Here is a 22,321-nt window from a genome sequence, read left to right as displayed (position 1 = left end):
TACAGACAGAGGAACTACAGCAATGTTCGATACTGCAGACAGAGGTACCATACCAATGTCCGATACTACAGACAGAGGCACCACAGCAATGTCCGATGCTACAGCCAGAGACACCACAGCAATGTCCAATACTGCAGACAAAGGCACCACAGCAGTGTCCGATACTACAGACAGAGGCACCACAGCAATGTGCAATACTACAGAGGCACCACAGCAGTGTCCGATACTACAGACAGAGGCACCACAGCAATGTCCGATACTACAGACAGAGGCACCACAGAAAAATTCAATAACACAGACGGAGACGCCACAGAAATTCAATATTTTCTAAAGAAATCTTTCAAAGTAATTTAAGATTTGGAAACAACAGACAATTCTTGATGAATCTTGATTCATAATTAGGAATTTGTAAAAAAGTTTCACTTGCGGACATTTCAGGGCTCAATCCATGGCTCCATGACTGTGGAGATTGGAATAACCCTTGCAGACCCCCCTGAATTTGTATTCATCAATATTATTTCATTTTTCTGAAATGCAATTTTTAGAGGGAATTTGTGTAAATTTCAAATATAGAGGTTAGATGGTGACTCTCACAGACACCATTAGAGAGATCATCGTGTCTCACATCTCATTTCAGTTGGCATGTTTTTATTGGTATAGTTTGTGATGTTTTGTCTGCATTTGTTGCTAAAAATTCATTGCAATATAAAGTGGAAAACATTCTATTCTGTGCGACCCTAAAGATTTACTCGATTCTTTGACAACAGGGACTGAGAGATAAGACCATCAAAGAGTCTAGACAGTGCTCCTGTCTGCCAACAGCCTCTGTGCTCTTATTAGGTCTCATAGTACATGTACTAATCTTGTCTGCCTTGAAATTAATTACCACTGATCTCCTAATTAAGCTCTTGTTGATGGTCTCTTTTCTGTTGTTCCCTTCTGAATGCCACTCTATTTTGTTTAGGTAAGGCTGAGCATCCTGCCTTTTATTTCTGAACATAATGAACAGAACTAAAGTTTCTTACCTGCATTCCTGTGTCGTTCTCGAAGCCCTTACTGGGCAAAACAAGAATTTATAAGGAAGCTGACTTTTCTTTTGATTTATTTATTTGAGTTTTGTGAAAGAAGATACATTTGAAATATAGAACGTCATGCAATCAGCCAGTTCACTCAGACCCTGTTGTACCCCCTTTTAAAGGTTTACTGTAGTAGGTAGCGTGACCGAGCGGTCTAAGGCGCTGGATTTAGGCTCTAGTCTCCCTGGGGGCGTGGGTTCGAATCCCACCGCTGCCAAATGTTAGTGTTTTGTGACTTCGTGGCGCAACGGTAGCGCGTCTGACTCCAGATCAGAAGGCTGCGTGTTCAAATCATGTCGAGGTCAGCTGTTACTTTCTGCAATTTCCCTCACGGGATCAATAAAGTATCTATCTATCTATCTAGTAAATGTTTGTGATTTTTTAAGCTTTCCCACAGTTGCACAGTTTACTTTCATTTGCCATAGTTGGGCACTGTCTCATGTTAGCATTACTTCTCTGCTCTCTACCATGGCCATTGTGCTTTATTGAACTTTATTTTAGGTGCAGTGTTCCACAATACACTCTGTATATAATGTACGTATTCAGACCTTTGCACAGTTTTCGCATTTTGTTTCTTTAAAGATTGTAGCCTTGACACTTTGAAGTAGCAATTAATACTTCTGAACAGAGCCTATTCACCTACACCACACTTCACCACACTCAAAGCAAACAAACAAAAAGAAAAGATAATTTTAAAGAAAAATGGAAAACTCATAATTGCATATGTACTGTAGTCAAGCTGTTTATTGTGATTAACTTAAATTAGATTAAGTGCACAATATTACCTTAACAATCCATACAATTAGCAGATTGGCCTTTGTCTGTGTAATAATAGCGGTTCAGATAATTTCAGAATATATACTCCTACTCCTATCTAAGTTTCAAAAACACTGAATATCCCTTTCAGCACAGACAGGTCGAAGGTCAAAGGTGTATTGTTCAACCCAGACAATATCTACAGTACAGTAGATCAAGCCGCACTGAAACTGAGCAGCACCGGTGTGGCCCCGAGAGGCCAGCAGTGACTTTAAAAAAGCTGAAAAGGCTATAGAGTTCAATGAGTAAGATGGGAGAAAATGTCCATCAATTAGATCTAGCCTGTATGGCAGAGTGGCTTGAAGAAAGCCATTGCTGAGAAATCTTTCATGGCTTAAAATATCAAATCCTGCATAGAGTTTACAAAAAAAGTATATAAGTGAAACTGTCTGACTTTAAGTGAATCATGTTTGACTTAATTTAAGATGTTTCATCTAGTGCATACAATACAGCATATCACTGTCACGATCGCTAACCCCTCCTCTTTAGGGCGCTCCAGCCCTTCGTTGTTCCCTCCCATTGTCTGCACCTGTTCCCTAATCCCGCTCCCCCTTAAAAGCCAGACGTGGACCTCACACCTGGTTCCTCATTGATTTCCGCATCGTGAGAGCCCGGGGTCCTGCTGCATCTGGCTTCGTTTTGGTTTTAACCTTCTGTTCCTGATTCCCTGCCCCACCGGTCCCGACCCGGCTCATGGTTTTAACCCTTGGATGGATCTCCTGGCCTTAGACTTTTCTCTCCCGTTTGGATTCCTCATTTGGACTTTGGCTTTGTTTGTTCGCCCGGACTCACTTCCCCAGGACACCTGCTCACCTCGGACACGCCCCCCTGTATCCTGACCCTTTCCTGCATGACTTTCTCCCTAGTGTATCTTCACAATTCCGGATCGCGTCATCTGCATAGGGCCCGGAAAGAACTGTTTCGTGACAATCACCTAGTCAGCATCATCCCTACTGTCACGCACGGTGGTGGCAGCACTATGTTATAGTTCTGCTTCTTATCAACGGGGACTGAGAAGCGTCTTGAGACTGAGGGAAAATGGTTGGAGCAAAGAACCATAGACTGGAACAATGATTCAAACCAAAAGGCCAGAGTTACCCTGGAGTGGCTCAAGAATAAGAGAGAATATCATTCAGTGACCCAGTCAAGGTTCTGACTTGAATTCTTTTGTGAGTCGTGGAAAACTTGAAAACTGCTGTCATTAGGTGATCCCCAAGCAAGTAGAGAGAGATTGAGCAAACCTGTCATGAAGAATGGGCAAAAATTGCATCAAACTGGTATGCAAAGTTGGTTAACACTTGCCCAAAAAGACTTATGGATGTACTGTAAATAGTGCCAAAGGTGCTTCCATCCAAAATGGGACGGTATAGGAAAATGTCTTTTGCAATGCACTCTATATATCAAGGTTTCCAAAAGTTACCAAGCCCTGTTTTTAGTCATTCAGACCTTGTGTCTTGGTTTATAGAATACTCTGCAGTATCTTAACTTTGTGTATGCAGATAAGAACATACTGTAAGAAACGTTACAAGCAAAAGGAAGCCTTTCAGCTTGTTTGGTAATTTATCTAAGGATCTTATTCAGCCATTCCTGATGATAGAAAGGTTTCAGCTTTAAAAACATACTGTTTTACTTGATTGTTACAAAAAAACTCTGTCTAAAGAAGTTTCTTCAATTTTTTTTTCAGTGGTTTTAAAAGCTTGAAATGTTTTTTTAAATATATTTACTGGTTTGTGTTTCATTGTTAATTCTGAAGGCACTCAATGGGTTGACTTTTTCAGTTCCTCTGAAGATTTTGAATACTTGTATCAGGTCCCTCTGTAGTCTTCTCTATTAAAGAAAGGGTTTGGTTCCTCCAGCCTTTCAATTTAGGACATTTTCATACATTAAGATTAGAATGTATCTGGTTGTTCATCTCTGAACTGAGTAGTTGTTCTTTTAGTCTATGTTTGCTAGCTCTTCAGTGCAAGTCCTGTCCCATTGGACCTGCTCTCATACCTGGCCCCAAGCTCTAATTGTAGCAAGCCAGTACTGTAGATCAATGCTGTGCAGAGCTCTCTAAATATGCTACAGCACCCTGCCTCCTTTCCTTAAGTCCATCTCTTTGCCAGTGTTATGTTATAAAGAAAAACTGAATGCATCCAAGATTAAGTCCTTTACCAAGTGTACTGTATAGTTTCACGTTTCAACAAACTTCACAATAACCAACTTTGCAATGGTATTAATATTTTATTTCCTCTGACTGAACTATAAAAATATTGCTGCGGAGTCTCCGATTGTGGTATTCAAAGTTGCGGCACTGTGTCCAACTGTTGTATCGAATGTTGCTGTGTTATCACTGAGTTTTCTGCATTGAACGCTCTTCATGTTGTATTCAGAAACTTTTATGCCTTATATGCAGTGTCTATTACAGTATATTCACTGCTCACACCTGAAGAAGGCTCCCTGGACGAAACACTGTGTTTTCTTTCTTCTCTTTTCAGCATGGAATAAACCTATTACTTATTCACTGTATATGTAAATGAAGGTAATGGCTATCATATACTGTATATATACCATACAATAGTTTTCCTAAAATCCCAGTTGCCCAAGGTCATGTTAGATTTATCTGCTGGAGAACTACTGTACAGTACATAATAGCAAACAGAAGTTACCGTGCTAGAGGTTAAAGTCAACCAAACAGTTAGTATTCACTCTGAATATACGCATCCTCTCAACTTTCTTGATACAAATTGTTTGTGATCGCTCTCTCATCACACAGCATCTCCAAAGAGTCTGTCTGAATATAAAATGAAAAATACAGACAATTATACAAATCTAACTTTCATCAAAAGTACACTTTGGAGTTGTTGATTAAATTGTGTTCTGAAAAATTTTTGTAATTGCTTTTACTGAGAATTGCATAAGGGAATTGAGATTATAAGCTCTTAAAATCAGGCAGTGTTTCAGAAGTTCCCTGAAGAGGACTCAACTGTAGCAGAGAATATAAAATTTATTGATTTACCATCAATGACAATGCCAGATTACTTAAACCTAATTCCTTTAGTGCTAATGTTACAGTGTAAGTGTCTATACTACTGTGTTTCAGCAATGGTTTGATTTCACTAGGTATAACAACACCCAAGAATTAAGTGTACTGAAAGGATTCTGGAATGTTTAGTCAAACTTTGTCTTAACCCAGTTGGCTGAGGGCTGACCTCCTTACCAGAGGACGAGGAGCCTGGGACCCCATGCAGAGTGACAAGTGACCAAGGGGTAGCTGCAAAGGTGGAGATGGGGTGGAGGTGGGATGCAAAAAACACTTACTGTATGCAAGGGAGAGAAGAGGATAACATACAGTATACTGTAGTATTCATAATGCCGTAGGTGAGGAAATTATATCAGGAGTGATTGCAAATTACTGACAGCTGAGTCTGATTGAACTTGTTGTCATCCCGAATTTCCCAAACCTTTGTTATAGAGTAAACTCCATTTACCTGTATATAATTAATCTACTGTATAGCCAAGGGTTAATTTGAGTATTAACAAGGTAACCTGCAGAACAGTTCTATAAAAATGCTTTCTTTGGTGCAGACTGTAGAAAACCAAAAAGCAGGGACTGTGAGACAAAGTCAAACCCACATCCTCTCATCCCCGTTTGTCTCGAGTTAAAGCCATACATGCACGTATAGTGGTTCAGCGCTTCTATCTCTGAAAACCAGTGACTAAAGTAATGAGAAATACTGAGCCACAAGACTGGCGCAGGAACTTCCAGCTGTTCGGTCCAGCTGTTATCCTGGCACTAAATCCCTCTGCAGTCCAGATTTCTTGGGCTTCCTGAAACTCAAAACACACTTTCCTTCATCTTATCAGAGGGTGTCAGAAGAAATGAATCAGCTTAAGTAATTAAACTTCAAACTCTTATGCAACTGCATTATCATTTATTCATTTTAAACTTATTGTGATCGTGTAGGATCTAATAGGGTGCTGCCTGAGTACCGGCAGAGCATTTGTTATTTCTTCGTGGTGTGCCGGTGTGTAGTCGTCTGCGGAGGTTTCTGTTCTCCTGTATACAGTAGGAGAGAATACTTTCTGAATAAGGAGAATATATCATCCTTTAGATCCGCGCAAGTTTTGTGTAGCTGGCTTGGGAACACATTCGGTTCTAAACTGAACACCGTCTGCGGGCGCGTGGGAATCTTAAAGCGCAGCCCTGATTAGCGTCCGGTGTGGTAGCTATGCATTCCCACGCGACGCGGAATAGGAGTCACATTATTTTATCTATTTTTGTACATGCTTGCTGCCCATTCTCTTTCTTGAAAAAGCAACTGGAGCTAGAGAAATTAATTTACCACCGGATTCTGCCTGCAGCTTTCATACATCTCGATCCCTGTTTTACAGAAGACTTCTATAAGGGTCACTGTCATGTCACAGAGTAACTAGCAACAGGAAAACGCAAGCAGTATCTTGTCATCTGAGGTAACTGCTTGCAGCTTCTGTTTCTGAGAAGCAACTTAAGATGAAACAACACTATGGAAAAGTTTGTCAGTTAGTATCAGAAGGACAGAAGGAAGGTTACAAAAGAGAAGAAAAGAGTCAACCGGTCCATCTAGTCTGTTACGTTGCTAGTTTATCCAACAGTTTTAATCAGACATTTTTTGAAAGGAGCCAGGTATCAGCTTCAGCAAGTTCATACTAGTTCATACTAGTTCAGCCAGGCTGGGCAGCTTGTTCCATACTCCTTTTGTGTAAAGAAATGCCCCCCTTTAAAGAGTTTCCTCTTGTGCCCACTGGCTCAGTCTGAAAAAGTTTGCTGGTTTGACTTTGACAATGCCTTTGAAGATTTTAAATACTTGGATCAATACTTCATTGTTTTTCTGTTTGTCTTTTCCATGTTTAAGACTAAAATGTTCAGTTTTTTCAGCCTGTCAGTGTAGGACATTTCTTTGAGTCCAGGAATGTATCTGGTTGCTGTTTTCTGGATGGATTCCAGAGCAGTATAACATGGTGAGCAATATTGCACACAATATCCTAAATAAGATTGTGAGAGGCCATCAGCTCATGGGCACCCGAAGGGGACACAGGTGGTGGCAATCACCTGAGGGTTAGGGATCTCCTTCAGGAAGGGTGTGAGGGTGAGGATCTTTCAGAAAGCATGTCAGGAAAAGGACAAAAACTCTGTCTACCAGGGCTGTGAGAGAAAGCCCAAGGGGGAGAGAGACGAGACAAATTAACCGAAAATCGGAAACAAGGAAAGAAACTGCCAAAGGGGTGATAGAGGGAAGTAGAAAACTAAGATGTTATTTTTGTTGAACTTGATTTTTTCCTTTATTTTTTCCAAAATAGAACAGAATGCTGTTCCATTGCCGCCACTTTCCCCTTATCATGCTCTGTCTGTTTTATACCAGCCTGCAGCGGAGATCTTGAGAGTGAATCATGCAATTTTATCATGCCATGACTACAATTTTCTTATTATTTTCTTTACTTGTTATTGTTTCCTCATATTGCCTATCAGATTAAGATGATGTGTCTACAGTACATACAGTAAGCACATGTTTTTTCTACAAGTAGCTTCTTTCAGCTGATTGTTTCCAATTTTGTAACTATAGTTTCTGATGTTTCTACATGTACAGTATGTAATACTCAGTACTTGTGTACATTAAATGTCATCTCCTAGGTGTTTTCTCAATCTTAAATTCTATTTTTTATTTCTTTTCTGCAGTGTTTTGCTAATCATCTAGTTTTATCATCTGTAAACGTAGCTAGTTCCCTAACTATACCACACTCTGCACCACTGATATAATATATATATATAATTTAAGAAGAGTTGTGGTCCAAGTACAGATCCCTGTGGTACCCCACTAATTATCACACGTCACCACACTTGGAACATCCAACCCTTAAACAGCTATCCGTTAACTAGTTCTACACCCAGAAATCATATATTACCTTAAATGTCCATTGCCTTCAAGTGAGTGGTGTAGTGATTAGAATTGCTGCCTTGAAGCACTGGGACCCCAGTTTCAATTCCTGGGATGCTGCGTGGAGTTTATGTTCTTCCGGTGTTCATGTGGGTTACCTCTGGGTTTTCTCCCACAGCCCAAAGACATGCTGGTGTAACGAATATACCCCTGCGTTTAACAGGGATCCCAGCCACCCAGGCTGGGGGAGTTCTCCTTTCGCTCAGCTGGCAAGTTCCCTGCTGCGTGACGCTGGAGACCCGGGTTCACGCCCAGGCAGTGGGGGACGAACTGTCAGGGCAGAAGCGGCAAGGGCGGAAACCCCAAGAACCCTTACACTGGCAGATTAACTGGATTCTGTCAAATTAGTCCTGGTGTGAGTGTGTTTGTATTTGTGTGTGTCCTGCTCTGGACAGGAGTTCTACCCAGGATATATCTCTAATTCAGTTCATTGTTTCCATAATTTTGTATCCAACAGAAATAAATAAGACTTATTGGTCTATGATTACCTGGTTCAGTTTTGTTACCCTTTTTATGGATGGGCACTGCTTTAGCAGTCTTTCATTCAATTTTTCACTCCAATCTTGAGCGACACAAACTATTTATGTGCTGCAACAGTGCAGGAGTGGGAGGAGCCATGGCAAACACCGGTACGATCGACACCTCGCTTGAGGGGGAGGAGGCACCTGTGTGAGGCTAGCGAAAACCAAAAGAACAACAACAAAAAAAGGACAAAGAAAAAGCATTGTCCAAATTTTGTGGGGACCAATATGGGGGAAAGAAAGACTGATTGGAACAGCGGTGTCTAGTCTCAACTATCCCTATTAAGTGGGGTCCAGACTGTAAGAACACAGCCAGACCAAAAGCAAAAGAAAACTCAGCCTGCCCCAGTGAATCCTCATAGCAGGACAGGAGAAAAAGAAGATAAAAAGGAGAAAAACATGGCCTCAACACTTTCTTTGCAAACCCCTCCAGGACTGTTGCTGGAATGTACTCACCTTGTGGAGGGATCATGACCTGCTTGACCACACCTCCGGAGAAGCGCTCAGTGTCAGCTGTGGTCACACTTAATTCAGCGCTCTGCCTCCACACTGAACACGCCCCACGTAATGCCACAGTGTTTCTTTTAATCTTGCTCTTCTTTTAATCATGTGTTTTCAGCCAGCCATCCATTTTCTAACTGGAGGTAATGGGCACAAGGGACACACACACTGAACAGGATGCCATTCCATCACAGGTCACACAGACACAAACATATGCATACACACACCAGGGCCAATTTTCCCAGAAACCATTAGATCTACCTGTAGGTCTTTGGACTGTGGGAGGAAACCGGAGCACCTGGAGGAAACCCACAGTAACACCAGAGAACACACATATACTCCATGCAGCTAGCACCTCAGGTCTGGAATTGAACCCAGATCCCCAGTGCTGCAAGGCAGGAATGCCAATCACAGTGCCACCATACAGCTCCCCTTGTTTTCTTTCTTAATTTATCTTTATCAATTACTAAGCCATTTGGAACATTGCTTCCTAGCCTTGGCTTTTTATATTATACAGGTAAATTCCAAAAAGTCCATATCCATTTTGTTCTATTCTGCATGTTTTAAATTCTCTTTCTCTCATAATCTCATGTTATATAATTCCAAACACTTTTGTCTGTACAAAATATACTTCATAGCCACACTTTGTTATGATTGCAGGCTCCTGAAGGTTTTCCTTATTCCATCTTGATTGTTCATAACGACGAGATCAATAAAAGCATTCCCATTCCTGGTCCTGAGTAACTCTGTGTCTTCAGATTTTCATGCAAATCAATATTGTTAGTTTGGATCATCAAGCTCTCAGATTGAACTGTGCTTGTAATTTTAAATCTCTTGCAGTTCTTGAGTAATAGAAGAGGGCTGGAAATGAAACCTGGTATAGACCTGAGGCTCCGGTTTGCCTCTATTCCAGGTCGACTTGCTTGAATTGAAGCGAAAGACCCATGCTGCCCTAAGAGCTCTTATAATGAGTCCCCCCTGTGTCTGGCAATTGATAAGTGATTAGAGTTATTTAAAAAAGATATAGGGCAGCAACAGTTTTTATCCAAGCTTCTGTGCAGACAAAGTTCAATTCAGTTCATTTATTTGTATAGCGCTTTTTACAATGGACAGTGTCACAAAGCAGCTTTACAGATTTCTGGGCCTGAACCCCCAGTGAGAAAGCCTAAGGCGACAGTGGCAAGGAAAAACTCCCTCAAACTAAAGCAGGAAGAAACCTTGAGAGGATCCAAGGTTCGAAAGGGGGAGCCTATCCTCCTCTGGCCGGCACCTGGTTAAATTAAAATGAGAGTTGTCTGTATTCTATTACATAGTGGGAAAAGCACAATCGTGTATGGTAATGTCCAACAGTGTCCGGAATGTTCAAAGTGGTGTGTTTGGGACAGGCTTCCCAGCTAGATGGTTGAGGTCCGGACAACAGGCAATTTCAAGAACGAAAAGTTAGTTTTTTTTTATAATTAGTAAAGTATGAAATGAACAAGATGGACCAATATGCCTCTTCTAGTGCTCATCCTTTCTTGTGCTCTAAGGCTCTGCAAAGCTGTGCACTGGGTCAACCAAGGAGCCTTTCCCTGGCTGTTAGTGGTCTGAAGGAATTTCTTAAAGAAATTCTTAATTATACACTTTTCGTAAAGTGGCTCTACTGCCTCATTGGCCTCTGACATTTTTCTGACCTTTCAAAGCAGGCACAGCTCCACTTACCAGGGAGAGAAAGTCCATTAGGTGAACAGAATCCATTAATTGCGTGAAGAATGCTTGATAATAATAGCATCAGGTGCTGTCGGCTGTATGGTTGGCCTTTCTCAATAAATCCAATGTTATTTCTCTTCTGCTCCTGGACACTTAACTCTTTCATTGCATTGACAGCCTGGGTTGAAGAGGCTGGGGAAGCAGAGCTGCTGAGCACTGGAAGCAATCTGAGTCCTTTCTTGACATAGAAGCAGAATTTCCACACAGCCACTGTTTCTAAATGCTGACATTAGCAGTGATGGGAAATTCTTTATTCACTCTGTGTGTCTGGAAGGCAGGTTTGTGCTGTAAAGCTAGCCTGGTTTCAACTCTCTTCATTCAAATTGGAGTTATACTGTATATAGAGGTTTAGGTTGACTAAAGCAATTTGGTAATTGACCTAGTTTTGATCTGCTTGCCTATGTCTGTGTGCATAACTGCTGAGCATAAAGCAGACAATAATCAGAGGAAGGTGATTAACGCTACTTTGATCTCCCATGTTCTTCCATCCAAGCTGTAGCCCTTTCCCTCACTGTGCTGAGCCCCTGTCCTACTTTAAGGGAGCAGCCAGTCTGATTTTATTTTTATAATTAGAGATCATTCTTTGATTTACTCTACAAGCAGGTTGCCGTGGCTACTAATTAGTGACAGGGCAGGTAATTTATACTGAGCACTTAAGGAAAGTAATTTAACTTAATTGTATCAGAGCAAAGTTCCTTTTTTATTTCAATTTAAGCTTATTTTTAGATTCTTCTACTCCTGATAAGTCCAGGAAGAGAGAAGTCGAGCTCTTCCGTTCCTATTTGTGGATTTGTACTGGTAGCAGATATTAGCAGATCATTCAGCCCAATCTCACTTGGTTTCTGTTGCTCCAGTTGACAGGGGATTCTGAACACGGATTTAACTCTTTAAACCACTAAACTGCCTGTTGCTTCCATAGCAAATGAGAAACACACCCTTTGAAAATATGAAATAAATGTATATATACTATATATCTTTTGTGTGCTTTTTGCATTGGCAAATTGCTAAACATGACTTCTGTTTATTGACTGTTTAAGATCAAGCTATATGCTTTTTATAATGGAGCTGGAAATCTAATGCTTTTTCTGCTAGCATGAAATACTGTCTCATGGCTGCCCACGGAAAATCAGATCAGTAAAAGCTCCTTTTGCTGTCCTGAAGTGGGAGGATTCAGGCATTCTTGCTCAGGAACATTATAGCACCAGCATTATAATAACCTGAATCTCATCTCCAACATCTGGAGGTGAATATTGTTTTTAATCGCTCGCTTCACACAAGGAGGTCAGCAAGTGCTCAAAAACCAGCCAGGTGCCAACCTTCGCTGTGGAAAGGCAAACTAACACAGTTTGACAGTCAACAGTGTATTAACTTGATTTTATCTGGATAGTTTGAATACCTGGAGAAGACCACAATACTGTGTTGGTGATTGGAAGAGTATTGATCGCACCAAAACGGTTATTTTATGAAAGTAAATCACAGGCACTCTCTCCACTTAACAAGCTAATTATTATTTTTTTTAACTTCTTTATCTTATCAAGTATCTGAATCAGAATCTTCCTAATTGTCCAGATACAGTGGAAACTTTCTTTTAGTTACTGAGACAACAAATGCAGACTACATAAAACATCCAATGGACTTTACATGTTTTATACAATCATTGTGACATAAAAAATACAAAACAATAAAAAAACATAATATTCAAGTGTGACATGCATATACTGTATATCCGTCAATACAGTGCTCTGAAGAGACTCGTACATCAGAGTTTAAAAAAAGTAATTGCATGCAGAATGAATGATATTCATTCTTAAAAATGTTTTTGCAGACATCAGTACTCTAAAACATCGACAAGGTGGGAGTGTAGTAGTGGATGTGAGACATCTAATAACTGTCACGCATTCCACTCGCGTCCCTGTCCCTGCATTCCCACGCGCACGCTCTTTAACAAACGCTCACGCCGCAAGTAATACGCCAATCACCGTTCACTCCCGTCCCTATTTTAGCTCTCCTCCTTCCTCATTTCCCCGCTCACTATTGCGGATTCTCTTAGAGCTCTCAAGTGCGCGTTATATTCTTCTAGTCGTCTCTCGTTTTCGACTTCCCCTAGTGATTTGGGTTGTTGCTTCCTCGTTGTCTCCCCCGTGTACTGACCTACTCGTTCGCTTCCTGGTATTCGTTTTTGCTTGGCGATTCGGCTTGGTGTTTTTCCTCTGTCTCCTGAGTCCTGCACAGGATCCATTCACCCTGTCAGCCCCCTTCTGACAATAACACTGTTTTCCTGTAAACACTCCTAATATACATGAGGTGCAGCTGGTTCTATTTCTGACCAGTAATTTTACTGCCCATGTTTATAATCCTTGAGTGTTTAGCTGTACTCTGACAACAAGTTTCCCTTACCACGTGGAGGGGTTAAAAGAGAGCACTCTTTACCATACTAGTGAGAGCCAACTCTAGCATGTGTTTGCTTCCATCAAAGCATCAAAGGAAAACATTGATATCTAAAGTTAAAGCTGACCAGTAATTCAATCCCTTGGACAGCACAGAGTATTACTTTATTCATTGCATCTGTTGAGCACCATTTACAGCTTTGGTGTCATCACTGTATGTCCAAAAATGGCAACTTGATATATTAAGAATAGCTGCAACACAGTTGAAAACACATTTAAGATTTACTTTTGAAAAATGACATCTTTCTAGTCATGCAGTATTCCTCTTCATGCTGGTCATTGGTATCTTTAATGGTATTGTGATAACCTCAGCTAGGGTAAGGGTTAGGTTTAGAGTTCCTCTGAAACCTAAATGTCTAGTCACAATTGAGCTACGTTTTTGGAAGCTTAACATACAGAAGACAAGTATAATCTTTTGCCTTAATTGTCAAATTTACTTTTCAGAATTAATGCTGTTTGTATTACACAAGGTTGTCCAATAGCAACAGACTCACTCCTGGCACAGAAAAGTTTGAAGAAAAACCTAATTGAACAGCAAAGCTCTCTTAATTAATTAATATCTAAAGCTGATTAGTTATTCTAACCCCTGCACAGCACTGGGTATTACCCAATTCATTACAGTATATTCCATGAGCATCATTTACAACTTTAGTCTCAATATGGCCAAAGGTGACAACATGACATATTAAGAAAAGCTGAAGCACTGTTGGAAATACATTTAAGATGGTATTTAGGTTTTCAAAGTGTCACGCAGTATGGATTTCCATTTCACACTGCTCATCCTCAGATAGGATTAGGGTTAGCATTTCTCTGAATCCTAGATATCAATTCACAGTTGGGCCATGTTTTTGGAAAGTCGAAATACATGGGCTTCATTATCATTTTTACTTTTCAAAATCAATACTGTTCATATTGCACAGGGTCGTCCATTAGCAAAAGACTCATTCTGAACACAGTAAGAAGTATGTAGGAAAACCTAATCTGCAATATATGTGTTAGTGAAGGAATACTAAGAGGCTACAGGCTGAACAAAGTTCAAAATAGATGTGGGTGAGTAATGATCCAAATGGTTTTATAAGCTTTACCAGGGCTTTATATTTTACACAGGTGTGATCTTGTCAATGAGTACTGTACATCGGTCAATTGATCTAACTAATCTGAACTGAACACACTAGCTGCAAATTGGGATTTAATATGACTAAAGATGACTTTAAGACATGTTACCTTAAGTCTTAAAAGAACAAGAGTACTTTCTTAATCCTGTTGCAGTAAGTGGAATAGAGGGTAATACTCTGCGTGTCTGCTCTCTGATGGACTAAAGTCCTGCCCAGGATGTACTCTCCCTTGTGCCTATTGCATGCCAGGATAGGCTCCAGGTCCTCTGAGACCTTTAATTGGAACGATCAGTTAGAAAATGGATGGAAAAACCTTGTTACAGAGCTAGAGTATGACCTCGGTTAGAAGGATGAAGTGTCTTCTTGACTGTTTGTAGATACCCACTCAGAGGGGTTTGTTATTTTCCTCAGGTGAAACTCCCCGCAGAGAAGTGTGCAGGCGTAAGACCACTCCATCATCCTTTAGAGCTGGAGCGGAGTGTCATAGCAGACTACTGTTCGAAGAGCTGTTTTTTTTTTCAAATCCAGTTAATTTTTCATTTTGCCACATAAACTAACCCATATATACTGTATATGGAGATAAAGTTTTGACAATACAAACTAACCCATAAGTAGGGCCATGAGATTTTCAGTCAAAGTCTTATTTCCAAGTGGTTTTAAAGCAGAAAAATAATGTTTTGCTAAACTTGTCCACAAACATGAAGTCAATCCTCTGGAGAATGTAGGGTACCTCTATAGAGTGATATTTCTGTCAATATTTTTAGAGAGTTTTTAAAGTCTTCAGCTGATGTCCAGTAACCTTGGAAACCTTGAGAGGCAGCAACAAACAGCAGCCGAAGCAGATACTGTGTGACGATTGAAAGTACCAGACTGTTGTTCTTCGTTTTTCATTGATTGTTTGGGGGTGGAGGGGGTAGGTAGGTACTTGTTAATGTTGCTGTGTTGACAGGCATGCTTGAATTCAAAACAGACTACAGACTAAAATCCTCTTTTTTGAATTGGGAGGAGGATGGAGGTGATGTATCCACAATACACTTCTTCCTCCCAGAAATCTTTTTCTTCCTTTTCTTTACAATCCACAATTTTTAATCAACCTGTCTTACTGCTGCCACCCACGCATGTGTAGAGGAACGAGACCGCATACGCTTTCTTGAAAAATGCATTTTTTCACAACAAGTCCCACAGTGCTGACAGGAATGGTACTAAAAGCACAACGAGCTTCCAATAACCTGGCCAACGACTGAGACTAGTCTCCAGACTGAGACTGCCCAGTCCCAGCACACTTCGCCAGTTGTGCTGCTCTGATCAGCCCGGTTTGTTCATGAAATAGCTAATTACTTCCCTTTGTTTCTCTGAGATATCTGTGATGCTTGTTTCAAATCTAAGCTTTTAATTATTGGAGTGAACAGCATTAATTATTCAGTCCAAAAGCTACATTTCTTTTCTTCGGGGGTGGAAAACTCTAATGGGCATTACTCAAATCCGTACATTTCAGTGCTTTAAACATGTCCTAATAATGTTATTATTAATATAGGAGAAATGCAGACCAAGAATTCCTTTTTTAAAATACACTTACAGTGTAGGCAGGATCTCTGACAGAAATAATTCTAAATGTTTTAAACACAAAATTCAAGGGTGATTTAATCCTCAATGTTTTTCAGAGTCTATGGTTTCAGAGAAATTAAAATATTATATTAACTGTACAAAACAGGTGCACCAAGTAGTTCAGTTGGTGTGACAGCTGTCCTGTAAGCAAATCTCACCTCGTTCAGGTCTGATACTTCAATATAATAAGTCCATCACACTCCCCTCACACAGTCCTTTGGTAAATTACTGAGGCTGTGTATTTCTGTGTGATACAGGATAGTAAATTCAATGCATTACATTTATCTCAAACACAAATCTATACCATTGACTTTGCAGTTAGATTTTTAGTCATGGTTGTAAAGCATGATTAAACTCAATTGAACCATGTGCAAGTAGAGAGGCTGGAGAGACAGGTACAGAGAAACAGAGAATAAGGAAAGAGCTTGAAAGCTGACTGTCATGAAGGAGATAACACCTTGGTGATAGTGAGGATTTCTGTCTATTTGTCTGAGAGGGAGATTCTACCTTGCAGGCAGTGCATTCTGACACGTGATCAGAGATCTGCAGGATTTTGAATGTGAACCTTCCAGGCAGAGGGTAACCCGGATATTCCCCTGTCCTTTTACTGAACTGGGTAAGCAGGAATTATTGGAAGTATAACTCTGTGGATAGAAATCGAAATCCTGCTGCTCTTCTTGGTAACACCTCCAAAAGGAGGAGTTTGCTTATTTAGTTTTTTCCTTTTCTGAAGATCAGTGCTTAAGAAGTAGATTGCAATGGCAGAAGACTGTGCCTCAATGCAGTGTGTTAGACAAATGTGTGTTAACAGTCCTGAGGATGGTTGCAGAAGAGTATAGGAAAGTATAGGAAAGCAAGAAGAGACCTTTCTCCCCCTCCTACTCATTTGACTGCTAATTGATCCAAGGATCTTATCCAGCCTTTCCTGATAGTCTCACATGAGGACCTATGCTACTTGCTATTTATGCAAAATGTTAAATTAGTTTGCATTAATTAGTGTGGTAACAATTGCAGCAGCTCATTAATACAAATGTGAGTGGGCATGGAAAATGATAACCACTGAATTGATTTGTGAATTGATGACGTCATTGCACAGCAGACTGTGAGGAAACAGCAGCAGCTGGAGACAACAGGGAACAGGGGAGCAGGCAGATGAAGTTGCTGGATGTGGTCGCAGTCAAGGTCAATAACTTACATGTGTAGTTATCTCAAACGAAATGACAACCACCGCCGCTGATCATCTCATGAATAAAACTCTGACAATGCCCATGGCTGGAGAGGTCAGCAAAAGCCTCAATTAGTAGAATATTTTGCCTTAAGAACTGGTAAATCAAGAGTATAATACTGGAATTGTACTGCTGTATCACTGAAAGAATGTTCATATTACTGTGGCTCTGGTGTGAAATTACTGCATTGGAATTGCTGTGTGGTATTTCCTAATTGAAAAGAGAGACGTCAGAGAAGGCAGTGACCATAGAGGACATGGAACTGGCACTGGTCTCCATTCTCTCAAATGACATTCAACACATCTTTGCACACAACAAAATCTCAAGCATTTTTTTATGCCCTTTAAAAGGGCACCAAGTAACCATGAATTGATGCTGAAAGGAAAAGAAAAGAGACACAACATTTTGGCTGTGGAGCCTTCTTTAGGTGTGGAAATGTTGTCTCTTTTCTTGTCCTTTCAGCATGGAATAAACCTTTGCCTGTTACTTTGTAGCCAACACATGCTGACACAGCTACCTACGTGGACTGTGAATTGATATTTAGTACATGGTGCCTTTTCAAAGAAAAGTGAGACACTTTCTTGTCAGGATGGCCAGCTGTTAATTAAAAGAACCTGTTGAGTGAAATACAGCTGCTCTGAATGAGTAATTAGACCTCAGAACTAATTACTGAGGGGCGATGCAGGAGCTGGACAGGTGGCCTTGTGGTAAATAGCTTGCCAGGCTTGCTGAGGATGATGTGCAGCACTGAGGAAGGCTCTGGACAAGAGACATTGTGGCCTGGATGAGCTGGGCATTGCTTGGCAATGTAACAGCTTACTAGTAAAACCATGGGAGAGGAGCAGAGGATGACACTGCAGGAAACTGCAGAGGTTGCTTGTAGCCCACTTATCTGCACCTCCTGCTGTTGCTTTTCTATAGGATCTGTAGCTGCTACAGACAGCTGGTTACTCTGTCTGCAAGTTCTTATTATTGCACGGCAGATTGACCCCAGTAACCCACAGTACAACTACAAGACACATTACAAGCTAAAGAGAACAGCTTTTAGGAATGTCAACATTTACAGAGCTCTGTATCTGGAACTGGATCTGGGCAGTGAGTTCTACAGACGTGGTGCTCGCTTGCTTGTTGTGTGGAGCCCGGTCTTTTGCAAGCTGAGAAGGTGTCAAGAATAAGAGCTGGATTATACTCATGTGAGAGACCTATGATGGGAAGCCCAAATAATCCTAGATCATTTTCCATAAGCTTTTCATTGATTCTAATTTAATTTATGACTGACATGTTAAAAAGCTGCTCTTTTTTTCCTGTCCAGAAGAAAAGAGTATCATTGAGCTGCAACAGCCTGCTGCAGAATTTCTAAAAGAAAGGAAAGTATACAAAGCAAGAAGTAAGACAGGGAGGCATGTTGGCACAATGGTTAGCATTGCTGCCTTGTAGAGCTGGGGCCCGGGTTCGGTTCCTAGGTGCTATCTGTGTGTATGTTTTCCCCATGTTTGTGTGGGTTTTCTCCAGGTGCTCCAGTTTCCTCCCAAAGTGCCAAGACATCCTGGTGGGTTAATTGGGAAACTGACCCTGTAGTGGTTATGTTTGTGTCTGTGTGCCTGTTCTGTGATGGAATTAGAAATTAGAAAACTGATGGATGGAAGTAAGATGGTAAAGATGCTGGTGAAATATGTATTGGTACACACCCAGCTTTTTAACACAAATATGATAGCAGCAGCCATCAGCCTACAAACATAAGACCAGATCGCAAGGACCTGTCAGTGACAGAAATGCAAACCTGAGAAAGAAGAAAGAAAAGCAGACTGATACTAGCAGTAGACTAGGAGAATGGAAATGTATGATTACTAGAGTATTGGGGCTCAACATGCACTAGTGCAATTACTTTAATATTAATATTCAAACAACTCTAATCTTCCAGGAATATCGATACTGTCCAACATCAACAACAAAAAGACTTTTTCTGAGCTATTTTGCAGTTAGAGCAGGATTACAGTGCCACCTAGCGTTATAGTAGACACACTGTACTGTCAGTGTGAAGACGGTAAAAAACTGAAAGACGTAAAAGAGTAAACAATTAAAAGAGCTTAACGTCACCACCCAAAATTAAATTATATCCCAAAAAAGAACACGTGGCCATTTCCATAAATGTTTGGACCTTTACTTGTTATATACATAGATAAAAAGTTTAATTTGATTAATCTAAGGAAAAGGGTGATGAAAGATAAATTTGAAAAAGTACTTATTTTACCCATACTTTTTAATCCTCTAATCCCGTGTCCCTCAGATCTTTGGGAAGAACTTATTTTTCACTGTATAGTATCATAGGTTTTCCACATTTACAGTTTTTACAGTGACATCCTTTTAAACCACAATTAGCAGGCATTGCGTCTTCACCTAGTTTGAATCTAACAGAACGTATTCATTGTCTTCAGGATATACGACGTTCTTTTTAGAATTATTAACCATAATTATAGTTATTAACAATAATTATTTTAAATACTGTAGCCATAATTAATGTATGCCACGAATATCCAGTATGTTGAAAGGAACATTATCAGGAAAAAAACGCGCAATTATGCGCATATCAATTGTGTTGCAAAATGCATAATGAAGTAACAGTTAAAAGGGTTCTGGAATTAGTGATTGTCTGTGATATACTTGCATAAATTATAGATTTTTTATGTATGATTGTCACTGCGAAAATATTTCCAATTATGTCAACAAATAAAGATACTCTTTACTGACGCAAAAGAAGTGCGAGAGATACTAAAGATGAACACTAGAGGGAGCAAGACATTTAAAAAAAAAAAACTTTTTCCTCTCGTTTTGCGCGAAAATGTGATCTTTATCCTAATCAGTTGGGGCCGGTGGCACGGGATGCCTATATTCTTTTCAGAATACGAAAGGAATTTTCGTTCAGCTCCAGTTTGTCTCTTCCAACCCATTGTATATCTATATTGTTAATACATTTTGGTAGGTCACCAGTACCATTTAAAACAGTACCATTCCATTTTAGTAATAATAGCAAACTGTGATTGTTAGTTGAAGTGGGATGCTGCTCAGTCTGTGTGTGGTCCTTCTGTTATACTACAGTGGAGCTCAGTGTCCAGGAGCAACCGACAATGCAGAGTGTACCACAGCAATGCTTAAATATCCCCTTTGTATAAAAACACAACAGTTTACTTATTTGGATTTTTGCTGGCTGGCAGCTGATTGGTCCTTGTATCTCATCAAGAAATTTCCTGAAGAATTCCTGAGAATCAGCTACAGAAATGCTAGGTAGTCTGGTTATTCCAGACTCAATTGTCTCTGCGGTAAAGAAGTGTTTCTAGCTCAAAAAGTGTGGTCAGCTGTGTAGTTTTTCCCCAGCCAGGATGTGTTTAACTTCTTTATCAGGCACCTCCCATTTCACTCGCCTCACAGCCAGAGACAGGTGTGTCCCCTGCATCCAAAGACCAGCACTGTTCCACAGTCTAACTCTACTCACTGTTATAAATGTATCCTCTCTTCATTTCTATTTGTGCCCATCAAGAGCATAGCACAGAATACTAGTTGGGGTTTTACTAGAGCTTTGAGTAATTACGGTATATTACAATTTGCCTCCATTAGATTCTTCCTTTTCATTATTTATAATATAATGATCTTGGCTTTTTTCACATTATCTGTAGAAAAAGGCTCTGAAATTATCTCCAATGGCACCTATCTGATATTGTAAAGCATACAGTTCAACTAACTGCATGTAACTGTGTGAACCTGTCAGCACCAAATGTCACTGACCTGTCATGGATAATGTCTGAGGCATTCTGGTTTTTCCTTTGCTGCTTCTTGTGTGTTTGCTGCTCCTTGCACATCTGTATCATTGGGCAGTGTGGAGGCTCTGTGGCTGGAAGGCTGCCGGTTCATATCCTGTGGCCGGCAGAGAAATCCTACTCTGTTGGGCCCCTGAGCAAGGCCCTTAACCCGAACTGCTCCAGGGGTGTTGTATAATCTTTCCCTGTCTGTGTGTCTCATGGAGAGCAAGTTGGGGTATCTGAAAAGACAAACTTCTAATACAAGAAATTGTATATGGCCAATAAAGGGATCTTATCTTATCATCAGATTACACATGTTGATTTATTCCCAGAGTCTGGGTTATTGGTATGTGTTAGGAAAAACTGGAGACCCAATGCAGTTCCTTCTGGAGCTCCACTCATTATCCTACACAGCCCGAAGTTTCTCTCCTTACCAGTACTCCATGTTTTCTGTACAGGTAGGTCTCAATCTTTATGTAATGTTAAAATTACATTTCCATTTTACCACATTGTCTTGTTGCTATGTTTGTAAGCACCAGGTTAAAACAAGCAGCTCTGCTTATGGGTAGATTTACATAATCACCTATAGATCTTGCTATAGAAAGCAACAACTAACCACTACCAACTATTTCTTTCATTTTCATTTCAGTCTTTGGACTCCTAGTTGTACCTTCTGGCCTGTGTGGTGGAAGTTCCTACATCAACCTGGTCTAGCAACCTTCATTTCTGATTTCATAGTATTGTTGTGTTCTGGAGGGTGTACTGGTTATACACTTATGTGGATTAAGATACACCCATTTCAACACTTGCCATCTAACAAGGACAGCCAGTAATCAAGAAGGGCACACAGAGGTGTCCTCAGGCCAGTGTGGCCCAACCACGTGCAGATAGCTGTGCAGTTTGCGAAGGCCCACGTCAGGGAGGGTTGTTTAGTGTCTCTGCAACTATCCACCATGAGGAAATATGTCTCTATATCTCTCCTGGGGCATCGGGATGGTATAAGAGGTCAGTGGCAGTTGACCAGGAGACCTAATGTAGTTCCTTGTGGAACTCCACTCATTTCAGGAATGAAAAGTGTTTGTCAGCCAGCCCTGACCTCATAGGCAGAACCTCTTCCCTTGGAGGTGGAGGTGCAGTGGAGCAGAGACCTCTGTGGAGGATGACTAAACAAGGCAACAAAATTACAGGCTCAGAGGAGAGCGAGAGGAGACTAGGTTGGTATATCAGATGAATGGTCTGCCATTGATCTGTCTTCATTCATCTGCAGCAAGACATAGTGAGTGATTTCCACCTTCTTGCCAATGAATCTCTAGCAATTTAGCTACTCTTCGTGAACCAGAACATAACGGGTATTTTTGAGCTTTTGAACTTGACACCAGAATTAAATATAGGTGCAAAGGGTTGTTTTTTATATATTTGAGGGAATATTTATTTCCTTTTGTATCCACCAGGAAGAGCCTGAAACTGTTCTCTTAATTGTTCACCAGAGAGCAGCATTATCTCACTAAGATGTT

General features: G+C 40.5%; 2 non-coding genes across 2 annotated transcripts; both read left to right on the top strand.

Annotated features, from left to right (window-relative positions):
• The first annotated feature begins 1,211 nt into the window (after positions 1–1,211).
• Positions 1,212–1,293, top strand: trnal-uag (transfer RNA leucine (anticodon UAG)). Its single transcript has one exon. It is a non-coding gene; the product is annotated as a tRNA-Leu (tRNA).
• A 16-nt stretch (positions 1,294–1,309) lies between these two features.
• Positions 1,310–1,381, top strand: trnaw-cca (transfer RNA tryptophan (anticodon CCA)). Its single transcript has one exon. It is a non-coding gene; the product is annotated as a tRNA-Trp (tRNA).
• Positions 1,382–22,321: the final 20,940 nt, after the last annotated feature.

This window comes from Atractosteus spatula, chromosome 1 (genome assembly GCF_055471065.1).
Source record: "Atractosteus spatula isolate fAtrSpa1 chromosome 1, fAtrSpa1.hap1, whole genome shotgun sequence".
In the NCBI taxonomy this organism is placed as follows: Eukaryota; Metazoa; Chordata; class Actinopteri; order Semionotiformes; family Lepisosteidae; genus Atractosteus; species Atractosteus spatula.
Note: the sequence above shows the minus strand (reverse complement) of the source record. Positions and strands in the feature narration are given on the sequence as shown.